This window comes from Myotis davidii, unplaced genomic scaffold, assembly GCF_000327345.1.
Source record: "Myotis davidii unplaced genomic scaffold, ASM32734v1 scaffold60, whole genome shotgun sequence".
NCBI lineage: Eukaryota > Metazoa > Chordata > Mammalia > Chiroptera > Vespertilionidae > Myotis > Myotis davidii.
In genome coordinates this window covers 1,034,038-1,053,568 of record NW_006293007.1, presented here as the reverse complement: position 1 = coordinate 1,053,568, position 19,531 = coordinate 1,034,038, and positions in this window count along the sequence as shown.

Sequence of the window (19,531 nt, the reverse complement as noted above, 5' to 3'; positions counted from 1 at the left end):
ACCTGGTGATTTAAAAGAAAAAAGCAAAAAGCAACGAAGTGGAGCAGGAGCTCTGAAGCCTGTTTCTGGGTCACATTTCTCGATACGTCACCCCGTCTTCTGTGACCTTGGACAAGACACTTCCCATGAGGTCGTCTGGTCGCCTCCGTGGAAAATGAAGGGTTTTCGCTGGCTCCATGCTTCCCACCGATTTGACCACAAATGTCCCCTTTTCTTTTTCCTCCCTCTGGACAGCAGTCATATTGCCAATGACAGAGAAACTGGGGTCTTGGTTGTAGGTGAGGCCTTGCGGCGAGACAAGGGCCTACTAGGTGTCGGGCCTGAGGCAGACAGTAGGGACGCAGGGGTGGCCGAGGTGTGAGTGCACACCCACAGGGAGCTGACAGCACCCGGGCAAGCCTCGCACACGGACAGACACACAACACAGGGCGGGCGTGGTGAGACAGCCGGGCGGGAAGGCGTGGTGGCTACAGGAGGGCCATTGGAGGGGATGTCACTTGACCCTGGAGGACAGTCAGGCGTGGCAGGGGAGAAGGGCACTCCCGGGTGGGAGACGCGCTGTTGTGTGCACCCTGGCGCCTGCATTGCCAGGACCTAACCGGTGGTGTTTTAAATTGGCATCATTCAACGGCGTGGGATCAGTTTTATTCTGCCCCACCTCTGGCCGCACAGAGGCCCCTGGCGCTGCAACCATTGGATGTGTCATTAAGTCCACCTTCTCACACTTGGCACATCAGCCCTGATAAAGTTTCACCTTTTAATGAAATAAATGACTCAATTAACAAGATGAAAAACAGCGATGTGTGGCAGGCCCACTTGGTGGCCGGGAAAAAAGCCTGGAGAAGAATTATCTCAGTGGGGTGTTAATATGGGCAGCGGCTCCGTGCTCCGTGGGCGCCCCGGCTGCCAGGCTGCCAGCCTGCGGTGGGCATGGCCTGCTGACCTCTCCCACTGAGGGGGCCGCCCCCCTTCTGGGCTGGACCCGGCAGGGGCTGTGGGGTCCAGCCGAGCTCCCCACGCTGAGGCCTGCGCTATGGAGTCAGGCAGGGTCAGAGTGTAAGTGGGGGAGCGTGTGTGTGTGTGTGTGTGTGTGTGTGTGTGTTTGCATGCACATGTGTGCATCCCTGCCTCAGCCTGCCCAGCACCAACAAATCACAGTCTTTAATGATAAGACAGCCCCATGCCAGGCTCGGTACTAACTCTTTATCTGGTTATCTCTGCAGAACTGAGGGCTGACCGGGGCAGGACACTGGGATCTGACTTTTGTATTTTGTCACTTTGGAATAATAGCGCCCTGTCTGCCTCCCTTTCCTCTCTGCCCAGAGGGCAGGGCAGGGTCTCCTGGGGAGGCTGGCACTGTGGGCAGGTCCTGGCACTGAGCTGGGAAGATGGAGTGGCACCGTTGTCTTCTCTAAGCTCTCACTGCTCGGAGCCCCTCGGTTCATGGGGTACAGGATGATCTGGGCACAGTGTCTGCAGTGGCTGCGGCCTCGTTGCCCACGGAGTCCCAGATAGTCCCCCGTTCCAGTTGGTGCGGGAACGCCATTCCCCTGCGCCTCAGAAGTGAGGCCATCATTAGCCTCCGCGGGGCTGGTTATTTAATGCGTTAATAAAGGAGCACGTGCGCTTCCGGATCCCAGGCCCGTTTTTAATATTTGATAACTTTCCACCTAATTGGCTCCCTTTGTCATCATGCGTGGTTTATGGTGTGCGGGCAACATTACGCTCCGAGAAAGGGCCCTTGGCGTCACCCACCTGCCAGGGGGCGCGTGGCACGAACCTGGGTAATGACCAGGGGTTCCCAGGGTCCCCAGCCCTGACGTCCTGTGTGTCATGGAGCTAGCACAGTCATTGTCATGACAACGTCACCATGGCCCCGAGTGCTTAGCAGGGCCAGACCACTCCTCCTTCTTATCGAGGTCCCATTGTGCAGGCCTGAGGCAGACAGTAGGGATGCAGGGGTGGCTCAGGTCTCTCAGGCACAGGTTGGTGAGTGTTGACGAATGTGTACGTCCCTGCAAACAACCTCTCATTGAGGCAGAGAGCAATGCCACAGCCCAGAAAGCGCTCCCTGGTTCTTCAGAGGTCTACCCCTCCCTCCCAGAGGCAACTCCGATCCTGTCTTCTTCCACCAACAACGAGTTTTCCTTCTTCAAATAGATGAATCCTACCCTGTGCACGCTTTTGTAGCCAGCTCCTTGCACACAGCCGGGCCTGTGAGGGTCACCCACCCTGCTGCCCACGTCCGCGTCCGCTTCTTGGCATTGAGGAACAGTGTCCCATCCCATGGATTAATTCACTGGGCTGTTCCCCAGTTTCTTTGTTTAGTCTCACATTGATCGATATTTAAATATTCAATACACATCACACATTGACTACACAGATCTCTTGGGTTGATGTTAAGGAGCGGAATTGCTGGGTCACGGGATCAGCATCTATCTCTCTTCATAAGAAACTGACAAACTATTTTCCAAAAATAGTTGGGCCCTTTTGCATTCCCGCCAGCAGTGTGGGAACGTTTCATTGGTTTTACAGCGTTGCCACCACTTGGCATGGTTAGTCTTTTTCGGTGTAGCCATTTTTGATGGTGCTGGGTGGTCATTCACAGGGATTTTAAGGATTTATGGGCACGTTTAACCAGGTTCTCCAGGCAGTTCTGTGAGGCGTTTGCTCCTCCTTTCTCCACTTTGTGGATGAGGAGACCGCATGGCGGTATGGCCATGATTGGAAGGCAGGCTGTCAAGTGTGGGAGGGTGGAGCACATCCTCTCCGGGTGCTCCAAGGCCTGAGATGATCTATGAGTGTGACTCCCTGTCCTGGAGCTCCTACTGTGATGTGAGACCCTCTCCCAGCCCCAGGATCCTCTGGTTCAGAGGACACACCATCTGTTGCTTTTGTCGTTTGACCTCTTGACTCTCAAGATGTGGACACTGACCAAGGGAGGACAGGAGGGAAGGAATTAACACACGTTTGCCAATGACCATGATCCAGGCAACGTGCCAGGTGCTGCCACAGCTTGCAGGAAGTCTCTCATAAGGCAGATGGGTGTTATTCCCATCTTACAGATGAGCAAACTGAGGCTCACTTTCAAGCTGGCATATGAATAGGAAGTGTAACCGCACACCAGATGCTCAGGGGTAATAGGTGACAGGGATGGTGAAGGTCATCTTCAGACCTTAAAGGGATGCCCCCAAGCTGGTGCCCTTGGCAAGGCTTCAGGGAGGGGGGAGCTCTGACCAGGAGAACTGCACCCGGGGCACGGAGGGTGGGACCTGCTTGGAGCACACTGTGCAGGGCTGGGGCTGGGGCAGATGAGAGAGGATGGAGGGTGGGGCCCAGGGGCATGAAAAAGAGCATCTTGCTAGGATCCCAGGTTGGAGTTGCAGGGGAAGAGAGGCAGACATCAGGTTTTAAACATGGGTTGTGAACTCGGACCCTCTTCAGTGTCGAAGGGAGCTGAGATGTGAGCACTAAAGGAAGATTCCAGTTTGGGTTCCTCCAAGCAGGTCACAGCTCTGAGATGGACCACAGCCTTTTAAGTGAAGAGACACATCGTATTGTGTGTGTGCGTGCATGTGTGTGTGTGTGTTTAATGTGGATGATACAGTAACAACTATTTCCTGCTCCCTCCACTAACTATGCATCATTAATAGATTTCCCAAACACCAGTCTTGTACATCTTTTCCAAAATATCCTTTTGGAAGAACCTACCACATCATATTTATATCTGATTCCCCATTATTTGCGTTGGGTGATCTCAATGTTTTCTGCAATTAGGAATAAATGCCACAATCAACATTCCCATGAAGAAATCATTCCCAGCGTCTCCAGTTCCTTGGGGCACGCTTGTTGTGAGGGGCATGTACCTTTGCAGCCAGTTGATCGGAATGGATAAGCCGTCCTTCAGGACGGGAGAATCAGATGCAGCTTCCAATAACCGCTTCTGGGTCCCCACTTCACGGCTCCCTGGCCAAGGTTAGAAATAATCCTTTAAAAAACAATTCTGCTAAATTGGTGAGAAAACAGACCATTGTTGCTGCACATGGCATTTATTTGATTGATGAAGAAGCTGACATGTTTCTGTGTAATGTTGGAATTCGTGTATTTTTTCTTTTATGGGAGTCGCTCAGTCGTGTCCCGTGTCCAGTCTCTCCCCCAGATGTTGCCTGCGTGGCTCCCACAGGCACCCTGGCCCCGCACTGCCCTGTAGGTCTGCAGGCCATGCCTGCCCCTGCGCGGCCCCCACCACGCCCCTCCTGAGGCTGCTCTGCCTGATCTAGGGCCTGGCTCCCCTGCTGCATGGTCTGGGCTCCCACTCTGCCTGGGACCATCTCCAGGGCCAGTCTGGCCACGCAACCTGCCTTGGTCCCGTGCCTTGTGGTCTCTGCCCGCCCTGATGGCCTTGCCCCAGCCGCTGGGCACTGGCCCTGGAAACCGGGAGAAAACCGTGGTGTTGTGGTCCTCAGGGCGGGCATAGCCATGACTCCTGGGCATGGTCAGGCGCTTTGCTGTCCCTGTCCCAGCCCCCAAGTCTGTGGCCGGGTTCCCGTTTCCACCGGCATCTTTGCCGTGTTAGCAGTGACCAGGAGCTCACCACCCCGGGCTGGCGCTCACGTCGCAGGCCACTCTGCTCATGGGGCGCGTTTCGGCTCTGACAGGCAGGCCCTCGCTGTCGGGTGTCACCTTCTACAAGCAGAGGCCAAGACGAACAGTCAGATGCAGGCCATTGATTTGGGAGGTGAGCCCAGGAACCAGAAGCAGTGAGGTCTGGTGAGCGAGGAAGAGAGGGCGCAGGCTCGTCAAGGGCCATTCTTGAGCTGGTCCCCACTGCGGGTGGTGGGGGTGCATCCCCCAAATTACCCCTCCAGGGAGGGGCGGCCGGATGCTGTCCCGTGGCTGATTCTGGCCTCTGGCGGCGTCACATCCAGGCTCTGGGCTGCTCCCACACCTGGCCAGTCAGGCTTCTGTGGCTCTGAGGCAGAGGGGCAAGGAGCCGTGGGGTGAACATGGTGTGTGGGGGGTGGGAAGTGGGCCAAGTGCATGGCAGTGGCCACTAGAGTTGCACCCACTCGGGGGCCCACGGGGTGTGGGTGGCACAGCGTCTGCTCTGTCTGTGTGACCACCCACTGGGCGAGGGGATGTGAGGGTCTGGGATTTAGAGCGCCCATTCTGTCTTCCAACAACCACCCAGGTGGACCAGACCCCAAGGGAAATGATGCCACAGCCACGCCTGAGCAGTGGCCATCTTTCTCAGTGCAAGTCTCCTGGGCTCCCAGCACCCTCGCCATCCAGCGAAGGAGACTCCGACCTCCAAACCCTCCCCCGCCTCCAAGGCGTTTCCCAGAGTGAGGCCCCAGGGCCCGGAGAGGCGTCGGTGGCCAAGTAAGTCTGCAGATTCCTGTATTTTCTGCCCCACCTTGTAGAGTCACAGTGGAAATTCACAGAGTAAAGGCCCTGACAAGTCCTGCAGCAGAGAGACTTGCTTCACTTTGTTCGGTCCAGCGCTCACCCCTCTCTGCTGACCAGGGATTGTCAGCCAGTAGCACGTGAGGCGCACCTGGTGAGGCCGAGGCCTGGGGTGCAGGGCCTGGAGCAGACATGATGGCTTGTGCAGTCGTAGCCTGGGTTTCCAGTTGCCTGTGCGGATGGCTGTGCCTCAGCTCCACCTTCCCTGACTCCCTGAAGCCGCCTGGGGCAAACCGCCTCTCTGAGGAGCCGAGGGCTTCCTCACCCTCTCTGCAGGGAGCCAGGCCTCCCTAGCCCTCTTCCTTCCTGTCAGAGCCCCTACCAGGGGTGGGCAAACTTTTTGACTGGAGGGCCACAACGGGTTCTTAAACTGGACTGGAGGGCCGGAACAAAAGCATGGATGGAGTGTTTGTGTGAACTAATATAAATTCAAAGTAGACATCATTACATAAAAGGGTACGGTCTTTTTTTTTAATAGTTTTATTCATTTCAAACGGGCCGGATCCAGCCTGCGGGCCGTAGTTTGCCCATGGCTGTTCTAGACGGTGCCTCATTTGAATTTGTGACTTGCTGGACCTTGTGGGAGGGACCCACCTCTCCAGGCAGGAAGCCTCAGGCCCAGCGCTGCTCCCCCATCCTGAGACACTCCCCCACCCCACACCCCTGACCCTGCCTGTGTGGCCCCCTTTCTCCTCCGCTCTCTCATTTCACGAGGGGTGAGAGTTCTGAAAGTCAAACGGTGCTGCATTTCTGAGGATGGAGCCCAAAACTCTCTCCTTTGGAAGCTGAGCGCAACAGGGATGTGCCGATGCAGGGCTGAGAGGGGCCGAGCGCAGGGGCCCGGCGAAGAGGAAGAGGAAGCCGGTGGGAACACTCAGGGGTTGTTCGAGCCCAGCTGGCCACTGTGACTCTATTTCTGCCCGAAGCCTCAACTAGGTCAGGTGTATTGCAGGTGCCCCCCTCTGCCCCCCATTTCCTTTGGACCCCATGTGGGGGCACCTTCCCTGCCGTATCTCACGCCCAGTGCTCCCTGGCCCTGTCCCTCTGTTCTTAAGTTGCGGAGACGCAGCGGGTGGATGCCTCCATCCCCCTGGCGAAGGCGGCCTTCTCGGTGTGTCGTGTGAGCCTTACTCGGGCGCGGGGGACATTTCTGTGCTGACTCTCAGGACACGTTAAGGTGAGCACGTTCTGGTGGTGGCGGAAGAGAATAATGGAGTTGTGTCTAGGGCTCTAAGCATCCTGTGACTCCCCGGCCTTTGCACCAGCTGCTCTCTCCGCTCAGCCCGCAGCCCCTGCAGCCGGCCTGCCTCTCTGAGCCTCAGAGCTTCCCTGGGCCATGGAGCTGCGGCAGCAGACCTCCCGGGTCACCGAGAGAATGAGAGGAGGGTTCCCAGGTGCCTGATGGCTCTGGTTCACTGGGAATCTCTGGATCCTGGTGGCAGCAGCGACGGGTGGTTCCATCTCCAGATCGACTCCCAGCAGCCCCTGGGAGAGAACCTTCCCGCCTTATGTCACTGGCCAGAACTGGGTCACCTATCCGTGCCTGTACCCCTCACGGGCACCCGTACCCCACCACTCGGAGCAGCCATGAGCTTCCCGGAGCCTGGCCAGCTGCCCTGAACGGCACGGCAGGCCGGTGGCCTGAATAGAATCAGGCTGCAGACAGGGACGGGCCCACAGCGCCTAGGGGTGCCTCTGGTGTCTGTGCTACCTGCTCCCTCACACTCGCTGCCCCTTCCTGGAGGCCTGGAGGCCGAGCCAGGCCTGGCACCCCTTTGGGACTCCTTGCCGCCTCGCCCACCAAGTGCAGTGCTGGGAGTGAGCTGACCAAAGTTTCCTTCCTTTTAGGGATTGGAAATGGAAACCCAAACGCTACCAGCTCAGCATGAGTGTGCAGACAGTGCCTTCCGCCGTTGCCTTTTCTCCATTCCTTGGCGATACTTTTGTTTTTACATGAAACAGTGATATCACGCTCCCAAATCTGCTCCGTCCACAGCGAGCAAACGATGTGATTTGTCACAATAACAGGCAACTCTTGGTGCGCGCTGGTGCCATCGGCTTCTTCCCGGGGCAGCCTCTCCCGTTCTCGGGAACACTGGCCTTTCCTGCCCTTCCTGGTATCGCTCCCCGGATCCCTCATCCTGGGCGGTTCACGCACCAGCCCGAATCAGGACAGAGTCCTTTCTTTGTAAGACACAAAAGCACAAACAAGCAATCGATACGAAAGCAAAGGCCGCCTGCACGCAGATTCCCTTTTATCTGTGCTGTTTACCCTCACGATTCCAAAATTCGCTTCCAGCCAGTCCCTGAACCCCGGAGGAACGTTCCTTTTTAATATATTTTTTATTGATTTCAGAGAGGAAGAGAGAGGGAGAGAGAGATAGAAACGTCAATGATGAGAGAGAATCATTGATCGGCTGCCTCCTGTGCATCCCACACTGGGGATTGAGCCCACAACCCGGGCCTGTGCCCTGACCGGGAACCGAACCGTGACCTCCTGGTTCCTAGGTCGACACTCAACCCCTGAGCCACACCAGCCGGGCCCACGGGAACTTTCTATGGGTCGCTCACGGTGGGGTGTCCACAGAAAGGGGCCCTGACTCCTTTTGGGGGAAATGGATACGGAAGCGAAGAGAGAATCACAGAACCCGCGCCCCTCCCTTCAGAAAGTCCCACTCAGCCGTCCTCTCTCGCTTCCATCCATCACCCGAGCAATACCCCCCCAGATCAATGCATTAGCATGTTTGTTTTTCACAATGAAGGGGAACTTCATAGCCTCATCATTCATTCCAGAGTGCGGGGGGGAAAAACAAAAGCCAGCCACCGAAATTTGCATGGTGCTCAATTATACATTAGTGAACATCACTTGGCAATCTGTTCATATCAATTTAATTGGATTTTAATACTGCCTCTGATCTTGTTTTCTAATTAACAGCAGTGCTTGGAAATAAAGCAGAACCGTGCACCCAGCAACACCTTTGATCTCGGCCATATGGAGCTCTACCGCGTTCCGGAGAAAACCCCCGTGCCGCCACCACAGGCCCGGGGAAGCGGGGGCCCCCAGATGGCCGGATACCACGGACGCCCGCACCCCGTGGACCGTCTCATCCTCTGAATGGTCCCCACGGCAGAGGCAGCGGACAGACTTCTCCAGCTGGAGGCACATTCCTGTCCCAGCCGTGGGTGAGGTTGACGGTTTTCACAGCTTGATTTTGGGGGACAAATATTTGAGTAAACAGACCTGACCCCGTGAGGCTTGTTCTCATCATCGGAGCAGCGACGGCGGCTTGGGTGACACGGGCGTCCCCTCTGCTTGTCAGACGCGCCTCTGGACCTGCAGGGGAAGCTGGTCAGGCCGGTCCTCCTGATAGTTCCCTGGCTGTGGGAGGTCTCCTGTCTTGGCCTCTTTTTCTCTCCTCTCTTTTCCTATGTTTCGGAAATCCCTGGCTCTCTAATCTTGCTGATTTGCATCGTGTGGGTTGATCATGTAGAAAGCCTGCTCTAACCCTAAGACAACCTGAACAAGGATGAGACCAGAGCCAGTGAAGTCAAAGGGGGTCCCCTGGGGAGCGGGACAGTGTGGGGGGAGCGGGTGCGACACGGCCGTGGGGCAGGGCCCGGAGCTGAGGACCTGAGTCCTGGTCCTCCGCTCACCGTCGTGGGGCCCCTCAGGAAGGACAGGTGGGCGTGGAGTGTGAAGCCTGCCGTGGTGGCCAGCGATCTCGGTCCATAGTGACAGTCGTGTGACCACAAGCCAGCCCTCTGCCTCTCTGAGTTGTCTTGCTCTTAAACTATTTGCAATTTTGAAACCGAAAAAACTGCAAAGGCATGTTTTTACAGGTTTATAGCAGACTCATTTGGCAGCAAAACCTGACCCGAACTGGCGTGAGCTGATCCATAATCTTATTTATCCTGCTCAATGCAGATAGTCATTACTATTGAAATAGTCACATCTGGGGTGATGGGGGAGAGGGTACCCCCTAGACCCACCGGAATTCCTTTTAAAACTCTGGGATATTCTGGGTTCTAAACCACACTGGGCCCCGAGGTTCTGAGACCAGTGCCTTCCTTGGAGACATGAGCTAACCCACCGATAGCAGGGGACACCTTCCGTGTCTGGAGACAGTTTTGATCGTCACCACTTATGTGGATGTTGCTCTTGGCATCTTCTAGGGAGAGGCCAGGGATGCTGCCAAGCATCCTTCATTGTGACGGCCCCACAACAGAGAACAGACTGGCCCCCAATGTCACCAGGTGGGACCACTCTGCCGTAGAGGCTGCTCAGTTCCTATATCACCCCTCCAGCCCTTCTTCCTACCAGGTGTACCGGTTAATAATACAGGTTTTGTAATCAAAGAAAACACGATCATTTCAAGAGAAATATCAAAAATTCTTTATTCAAGGTAATGTCCATCGCCAGCTACACATTTCCCCCATCTTTCAGGTAATTTGTGGGTACCATCCCAATAGAACTTTTCTTGTTTTGAGGCAAACCATTCAGAGACCCAGTTTTCCACTTCTTCGTATGTTTTGAAGTGCTGCTCAGAAAGTGCGTGAGCCATCGATCAGAACAAGTGGTCATCTGAAGGAGCAGGTCTGGTGAATACAGTGCATGGGTATTTGTTGTAGGTAGCGATCAGTATTAATGGTGTCACCTGGTTTTAGAAGCTCATAACACACCACACCTTCCTGATCTCACCAAACACAGAGAGAGCATTGTCTTCTTTCCGGGTTGACCTGCACAAACCATGATTTTGTGCGTTTGGGATTCTCAAAATAAATCCACTTTTCATTGCCAGTCACAATTCGATACAAAAAAGACTTCCTTTTGTGCCGTTGAAGCAACATTTTACTGATGATTTTTCGGTTTTCCGTTTGTCTTTTGTTCAGTTGATGTGGCACCCATTTTCCTTCCTTTAAAATCTTTCCCATTGCTTGTAAACGATCGAGAATTGTTTGCTGAGCAAATTTAATCTTTCTGCAAGTTGTTTTTGAGTTTGACACGCATCTTCATCCAATAATGCTTATAATTGTTGGTCTTCAAACTTTTTTGGTTGACCTGGACGTTCTTTGTGTTTCACATCGAAATCACCACTTTTAAAGCGTTTAGATCAGTGTTCACAAGTATCTTGAAGTGGAGCATGTTCATCATAAGCTTCCCGAAGTATACGATAACTTTTTATTAAAAATAAAGTAATGAATTAAAACTTCCTGCAAATGTTCTTTTTGGGGGCATGAAATTCGACATTTTTAAGCGTAAAAATATCTATGATGTTGACACCTTCAGCAAATTTGACATATGAAGTTTTGAAGCTTGTTGTCAATACAACAAAATAGCATACATATCAAATCGCATATACATCAACATATATGTAATGCCATCTAGTGAAAAAAATCCGCACTATTAACCGGTACAGCTAGTACATCCGCCAACCCCATCGTCCCTGGGTCCAAGATTGGGAACCAGATTTCTCTGCTGAAGGAGCTTCCCGGTGACCCAGGTCACTCTGATCCCTTCAGGCTGGTCCCTGCCCTGCCCTGCCCTGTTGGGACTCCCCCCAAGAACTGGATCCTGACACTGAGCCACCAGTTCCTCACACCTGTCCCTGGCCCTGCCTCCCCATCCTCTGCAGTGGATGGGGGATTTTATAGAACAGGTCATTCTGGAGTCCAGGGGTCAACTCACTGCTGGAGCCGTGATTTCCGCGTGCAGGAGCCCTGAGTGACCACACTCCTCGCTAGAGTGTCCCACGATCCTGCTGCTGTCCGGCCGTTCCCACGCCACCTGGGCTACTGCAGGAGTCCCACAAGCTCCTCGATGTCACCCAGCCTTTTGAACTGGCTCAGATGTTAGTTATGCTCCTGCCCAGCTCACATATGCTTCCTTAACCAGGACCACAGGTATCAGTCAGTGGAGTAACACGCTGCTGAAGCAAGCAACCCCCAAACCAGCTCTCAGGAACTTAATTCTCATCACGTGTCATCATCTGATGTGACTCAGAGGCCCTGCATGGACAGCTCTTCTCCAGGGGGCATCCGGGGCCCAGGTTCCTTCCACATTGTGGCTCTCCTACCTTAGGCTCCTGTGCTTCCGGCCACTTGGAGCAGAGGGAAGGAGACAATGTAAGGCGATGTGGGATCTTTTAGGGACAAGGCATAGAACTGGCCTACGTGACTTCTGCCCGTTCATTGGCGGGAGTTCCATCACATGACCTAAACTTGACCAAGGTTGGGCTGGGAGCAATACTCTTGCCATGAGTCCTGGAGGTGGGAATGGGATTGATGAGGCTCTAGCCAGCCTCAGCCACAGCCCACCTTCCTCCAACACACAGCAGACAGCCACTCCTCCCCAGGGAAACAGCCCCATTAACCATCCAGTCTCTATATCAAGCAGCAAGTCTGGGTTTTTGAATAATAATCAGTCCTCATGGCCTGGTGACCTCTGAAGACAAGTGACATGTCCCCTGTACATCCAGAGTGCAGTGGTGGGCCAGGGGCTGTGTGACTGCCATAAACTCTTCCTATAGGGACGCAGATGAATGGGAGACGATCGCATCCCTGATTGGCAGCAAATCTGACACCTTCACCGGGGTGTTCATGGTAAAAGCTCCAGCTCCTGGCATCCAAGGTTAGGTCTTGATCCTGATCTTCAGGAGAAAATTCCTGCTCGGGGGTTCTCTGTAGCTCCTGGTTTCACTCCTTAGCCCCCCCGTTGTCATTCCTCCCCTTAGTCACATTCCTTTTCCTGGAAGTGGTCCTTGGGGAACCAGCACTGCTTGGAGGCTTATGTAGTCTTTGAAGCCCACCTCCTGCCCAGGAGGGGTTGGGGACTTGAATGTGTGTGCACGTGTGTGTTTTTAATGCTAAGCAGTGATTGACTGTCTACCGTGAGCGCTTTTAAAAGCATTTGTGAAATTGACATATAATTTAAGTATGGTAAAATTCACCTTTTGGGGGACAAATATTATATATCATCATATAACTACCACCACAATCAGGATTTAGAATAGTTCCATCACTCCCCCGCCCCCACTTTCCTGATTCTTCTTTGTGGCCAACCCCTGCCCCACCCCTAGTCCCTGACCACCTTGATCTGCTTGGAATCACACAGTATGTAGCCCCTGAGTGGAACTTCATTCACTGAGCGCAGTGCGTTTGCGATGCATCCGGGTTGGTGTGTGATTCCAGCTCATTCATTTTTGTTGCCGAGTAGGGTTCGATTGTATGTATGGCTGTCATTCCGAAGGACTTTGATTTTTCCCAGTTTGGGTCTGGAACCATGAGTAGAGCTTCTATAAACAGATTTCTGTGTGAACCTGAAGTTGCATTTCTCTTGGGTAAAATTCCTGGGGCCTACAGTAAGTGTGCATTTAATTTAATGCGACACTTCCATAGAGGCCATGCTATTTTGCATCCCCACCAGTTGCTCCCCATCCTTGTCCACACTTGCTCTTTTGTCTTTTTTATTTTAGCCATTCTAATCAGGGTGTATTTCACACTTCCCTCGTAGCTAATGATACTACTCATCTTTTCTTGTGTTTATTTGCCATCCATGTATCTTCTTCAATGATATGGTTTTTTTCAGATCTTTTGTCCACTTTGTTATTGAGTTGTTTCCTTATTTTGAGTTGTGAGAATTCTTATACATTGTGAACACAAGTTCTTTTTTATTAGGTATATGATTTATAAAAATTTACTCCCAGTCCTTGGCTTGTCTTACGAGTGTCTTACCAGTGTCTTTCAAAGAACACAAAGTTTAATTTTGATGCGAATTTATCAAGTTTTTCTTTTAAGGGTGAACTTTTGGTTCTGTACCTGAGACATGGCTAGCTAACCCAGGGTCACAAAGATTTTCACCGACGTTTCTTCTAGAACAAAATGTGTTCTAAGTGTCGAATAGTGAAAAACTTTTAACATTCACTTTTGATTTCTTTGGTCCTACATATCCTTCAGGAATGTAGTATGCTGCTGATCAGCCTGCTTTGCCCCGTTCTGAGTACCGGTAACCACACCCAGAGCTTTCCCTGGCTTGAACAGAAAGGCCATACCTTCATCTGATCTTTGCTTTAAATCGCCTTATCCAACTCAAGGTTTACGGGGCCGTGGCTCCTCCAACGTGCTAAAATTCCTCTTCTATTGGGGACTAGAACCTGTTGGCTTTTCCTACCTGGCAAGGCCCCCAATTTCCGGACTTTCTATTCCCCTTCAATTCTGCTTGCCAACCGGGCAAGTCTTTCCTGAGCGTATTTCTCTTTTTATGATATGTTGCCTGCCCGATGCATCCAGCTGTATTGGGCACACGCAGATTAATGCTCTGTTTTCAAACTTCTTCCCTAGAGCTGTAAGTTCCATGGGCACAGAGTCTTCCCTCCAAATGATCATGGGCATCTTTCTTAGCCAATGCTTGCCCATCTGTCCATCTTAATATGTCTGTGTCTTCACTTCCCGCCTCTTGAATAATAAGTTGATTCCATGTATCTTAGAATTTAAAAAAGTTTGCATCCCCCTTCTAGCTCCTATTTCTAGATCAGCTAGGATAAGTAACACTAGCCGCTACAACAAAAAAGCTGGCATTGCAGTGACTTAGCATAATAAAAGCTTATTTTTTTCATTCATGTGAGCATCCCATTGCAGGTTGGTGCGGGTTGGTGCCTCTCCTCTGAGCCTTGACTCAGGAAACTGGATTCCTTCCATCATGTGGCTCCACTATCTCAGGGGCCATGAGGAGAAGGGAAAAAGAGAGAGAGAGCACAGACGACCATGAGGAATGGTTTAGACCTGGGCTTAGAAGGTGCCCATTAGGTCAACCCACATTTCATTGGCCAGAATCTAGTCACATGGCCCTAATATAATTGTAAGGGATTCTGGGAAATGTAGTCTTTCTGAGAGTCCATGAGGAAGAAGCAGGAGTGGTGAGATATGGTTGCATGGACCCATTTCTTTGGCAGGGAGCTAGGGTCAGATCCTTGAGTCAGATCGCTTCTGTTCTTCTAAGGAGTGCCTATTGAGGGAAATCTCAGCATTACATTGAATACCATCCACGTAGTGATTCCTTTAAACAAACACTGGGTTGAATCTCCATGCGCTAGGTATCGTGCTGTCACGGAAGGTGGGAGGTGGGAGGGGGCAGCACTATCTCTAGCGCTTGAAATGATATATTCCCACAGTGATAGGCCTATTTTATCTCCAGTGTACAGACGAGCCTCTGGTTCAGAAAGGCAATCTGGCCCAAGGTCACAGAGCTAGTAACTTGATCAACCGCGATTAAATCTTATATTCATTCTAAGTGGTTAACCTATATTTGCACCAGGAGGAAGTCGATTCCCTCCAGGTTATAGTCTGGTGAGGAGTCAGACACAAAATCCAATAATTACCATCCAGGAAGACAGGCGGACAAGGTGTCATGAGAGCACTGACCGCTCTAGCTGGGGGTAGGGGAGGCACTGGTTAATCTTCGGGGGGAAAAGGCATTGGAGCTGGGGTTCTATGTGGCAGTCAGGAGCTCACCAGAGGGAGAAGGAGGAAAAGATGTTTGCTACATACATCTCCTTGTGGCCTCTGCTCCAGGCCAGGACCCACATGGGAGCAGCCCCCCACCGCCCCCACCCCATGTTTCAGTTTGGAGTTTCTGGTTTTAATTTGCGATGCCTGCGAGGGGGGCTTGTGGGGGAAGATCTAAAGGAAACGCTGCTCTGAGCTGGCTGGGCTGTCTCCAGGAGGCGGAGATGTTCTGATAAGGTGCTGTGAGCGTGACCTTGCAGAGCAGCCCTGCTGGGAGATAAGGGAGAGGAGTTGCAGAAGGGGCTTCCTGCTGCCCGCTGATTGGCTGGCCTGGGGCTGGGCCAGGGCTGCAGAACCTGCTGACATGGTCAGTGAGGTGCTGAGGCTGCACTTTGCGCTCCCTGCTCTGGGGTGGTGTCTCCTGTCCGGTCTCCTGGTCCACGGAGGCCCCCTCTGAGGCCATGAGGGGCAGGGTGTGATCTGGGTTACAGCCCTGGCTCTGTTATTCCTTAGCTGTGAGGCCGTGGGAAAGTCAGTTGCCCCGGGCTTCCTTTCCCTCTTATGAAATGAGTTTATCAATCATTTTTTAGAAAAATATAGCTTTATTGGTTTCAGAGAGAAAGGAAGCGGGCTCTGAGAGAGGAACATCAATGATGAGAGAGATGCACTGATCAGCTGCCTCCTGCACACCTAAACCAGGGATTGAGCCCACAACCCTGGCAGGAGCCCTGACTGGGAATAGAACCATGACCTCCTGGCTCATAGGTTGATACTCAATCACTGAGCCACGCTGGCTGGGCAGGTTATAGATCTTTACTTAATGCACTATTGCCAGGAATCAGCAGCTGATGAAGCAGGGGTACCTCCAAGGGTATTTGGTATAGAATAGATGGGCTACACTTTCATCATCGCCACCACCATCATCATCATCATCATCATCATCATCCATTATCTGGTCTGATTGTGGCCTCTGATTAGAGACACATTCATTCTCGATCTTTCTGGAGCTCTGTGGCCATGGGCCATGCTCTGGGGATATGGCCATAACCAGACCTTCTGCCCTGGAGCCTCTTGGCCGGGAGGGAGACCGATGGGGTGAGCTCTGTGGGAGCGAAGCGGGGGTGTGAGAGGAGACGCCTGAGCACTCACCCAGGCCAGGGGGACGGACGGGGTCCCAGCAAGCACCAGGCTGGTGTCATGGGATTGGGACCCGACTCTGAAGGCCATTGCACCCTGAGAACCTACCTCTGTCTTCTCTGTCATCTACAGAGTCTTTTCCACGTAGCCCTCCAGGTAGACAAGGGCACAGGTGTCACTTCTTTTCTGTGGTTTTGCAAAATGCTGATGGCTTTTTACTATGTTCCCCTGCCTCCCTCCCTCCCTCCCTCCCTCTTACCCTTTCTTCCTTCCTTTCATCTCATCCTGACTCCCTTTTAAAAAATATTTTTATTGATATTTTTAGAGAGAGAGGAAGGGAGTGAGAGAGAGAGAGAGAGAGAGAGAGAGAGAGAGAGAGAGAGAGAGAGAGAGAGAAAGAGAAACATGGATGTGAGAGTGAAACACTGATTGGCTGCTCCCTACCAGGGACTGAGCCTGCAACCCGAGCATGTGTCCTGACCAGGAATTGAACTGGCCACTCTTCAGTGAACAGGACGAAGCCCCACCAGCTGAGCCACACCGGCCAGGCCTCTCCCTCTCATTGCTGCTGCCTCACAAATACAACTGTCTGTCCCTGTGAGCAGGGATCTGTGAGCTTCTGGGAGCTCTGCGTGGGCTCCATGTCACACCTCCTTACGTGCCATGAAAACCCATTGGCTACCGGGACGGCTCTCAGCGCCTCAGGTGGCATGGGAGCTTCTCTCTGTGCCTGTGTCTCTCTCTGTCTGTCTGTCTGTCCCTCTGTGTTGGTGGGAGGAGCCCTAAGCAGCACTCGCCGCGGACTGGACTTCACTCACTCGCAGGCAGCAGCTCAGCCCAGCTCTGGGCCCCCTGGAGAGACAGTCCAGTGGAGGCTTAAAACTTCAGAAACTCAGAAGCCACAAAATCGGGGGTGGTTATTCACACAGGCGGGAACAATCATAAAGATGGTCAGAATGCTAACTGGAGGGCCATGTTCCTCAAAAGAAGAGGGGGAGGGAGGGAAGGGAGGCGAGCGTGAATGACGGGGACATGGCAGTAACACAGACGATGCCAACAGGAAACAGTGAACACAGACAGTGGCAGCGGCTGGAAAAGTGCAGGGCAGATTCCCCGGAGCAGAAATGGCTGTCCGCCTCTCCGCGGGCTGCCGAGCGAAGCGGGCATCCAGGTTTGGACTAAGTCGAATGTTCCAGCCCCCTGAGAGCATGCCAAGGGGAGGGTGGGGGTGCTAAAAACCATCCTCCCTCCCCCGGTGTGAGGTAACACTATGCGAAATCCACACCGCGGCTCAGAAGCACCTCACTCCTCGGCTTCTCACCTCAAATGTCCTTCCCTCTCGAATTGCTCCCTTCCCCGCCAGAGCACGCAGGCAAATTTTTCATATTTTGTTTTTAAATCCTCACTGGAGGATATTTTTCCATTGATTTTTAGGGAGAGTGGAAGAGAGAAGGAAAGACAGAGAGAAAGATTGATGTGAGAGAAACACATCCATTAGTTGCTGTCTACACATGCCCCAACCAGGGCCCGGCTGGGGAGGAGCCCGCAACTGAGGTACGTGCCCTTGACTGGAATCGAACCCAGGACCCTTCAGTCTGCGGGCTGACACTCTATCCACTGAGCCAAACCGGCTAGGGCATGTACCGCAAATGTGAAGTGCTTATTTATTTGTCATGATGTCTGACTCCCCAGCGAAGCAGTAGATGCCAGTGTTTCTGCCTCGATGTTCTAGGTCTAGAACTTGGGGGGTTGCCTGATTCAGGACCCCCGAGACCTCCCTCTGGGCTCCCTGAACGTGGCCTGGCTCTGTCGTGGGGCCTTTCCTGGGACATACTGGCCCCAACACCAGCAGGGCTCTGATATGGCATCTGGGCCCACGTCCGAATGGTATTGTCAGGGTGGCCTCGGGCAAGTCTGACCCTCTCCCTGCACTGCAGGCTCCCCAGCTGCAGGGGGAGGAAGACTCAGAAAGACTGGGTGTCCCCGCTGCAGGAGGACCCAGGGCTCCCCATCTCGGGCGGCACCCTATTCCTTAGGAAAGAATGTCCTTACGTGGGGGGTTTTCAAAGGGAAAGTGTATGTGGAGGGCGCCGTCATTGAGGACAAGGAGAAGATACGAGGATCACTATTCATGTTTCATTCACTTATATTTTGTTTCATTATAATTACTTTACATGGAGAGTAATTTGGTCTCAGGCAGAGACCATGGGCTGTCATGGAGCTTTGTCTGTGGAGTTCTGGGCTCCGTCGGGAGCATCAGCCGGTACTGCCTGCAAGCCTGCGGGGCTTTGCTCTGGGACCATTGGTTTCTCACCAACACTGAATGGCCCCAGATTCTGCCCCTTCCTTGCAGTTGTCCTGTGTCTTTCCCAACCTGCCCCATAACGGCAGAGCCTGGTAGGAGATTTCAGAGACCTGGGATGCAAGTCCCATCATGGCCGTTAACTTACTGGGTGGCCTTTGTGAGAACTCGCCTCTTCCCCGGGCTCTGGGCTCCTCGCTGTGACATGAGTGGACGGGCCAGGTCATCACCCCCCTCACCTCCGAGTCCTCTGAAGCTCAGCGATGCCGTGACTCTCTCACCGGCCAACGTTTCCTCCAGAAGCCCTGCCCCACCCCAAATCCACTGCATTTAGCAAAAACCCCCAAATATATAGAAGATGTTGCTTTAGGATCTAACGCTTGATCAGAAAAATAAATAAGCAAGATTATTAAGACAGAACCAGAGTGAGACTCGAGAGTAGAACTGCAGGGCCAGCCTCTCCTGGGACAAGCATGTCTGAGTTTTTGCACCCACTTTGCACACAGCTGCCTTGCCTGTGGACCTTGGAGGGGGCTGGTGTGAGGTGACAGGACCAGGGAAAACGCTGCGTGTGAGCCTGGAGGTCCAGCCGTGTCTCAGTCCCAGGTTCTGTTTGGACAGAGGCTGGCACTAGGCCTCCAGGACCAGGGCCAGTGGGAGGTCGCTTGGCTGTGCTGAGCATAGAGTGACTGGCAGAAAGGCGAGGGGCTCATCCATCAGGACCTTCCCACGGGTGTGAGACCCGGAAGGCATCCTGGGAAAGGGCTGGCTGTGGGCCCAGGAGGCTTGCACACATCATCATTCCTTGACAGCTTTATTGAGGTGTCATTGACAAGCAATAGACCACACAGGTTGAGAGTGTCCTATTTGGTACGTTCTGACATGTGCATACACCTGTGAAATGGTCACCACAGTCCAGGTCGCAAGTCACCTCCCAGGGTTGGCTCCATTCTGTGGGTGGCTCTCCAGTTTCCGAACAGCGCCTTTTAAAGAGAAGACATCTTCATATTGAGGAAGCCAATTATAATTTCTTTAAGGATGGCGCTCCATGTTGTACCTAAGAAATCTTTGCCTAAATGAAGGTTACAAAGGTTTTCTCATATGCTTCCTTCTAGCAGTTTTATC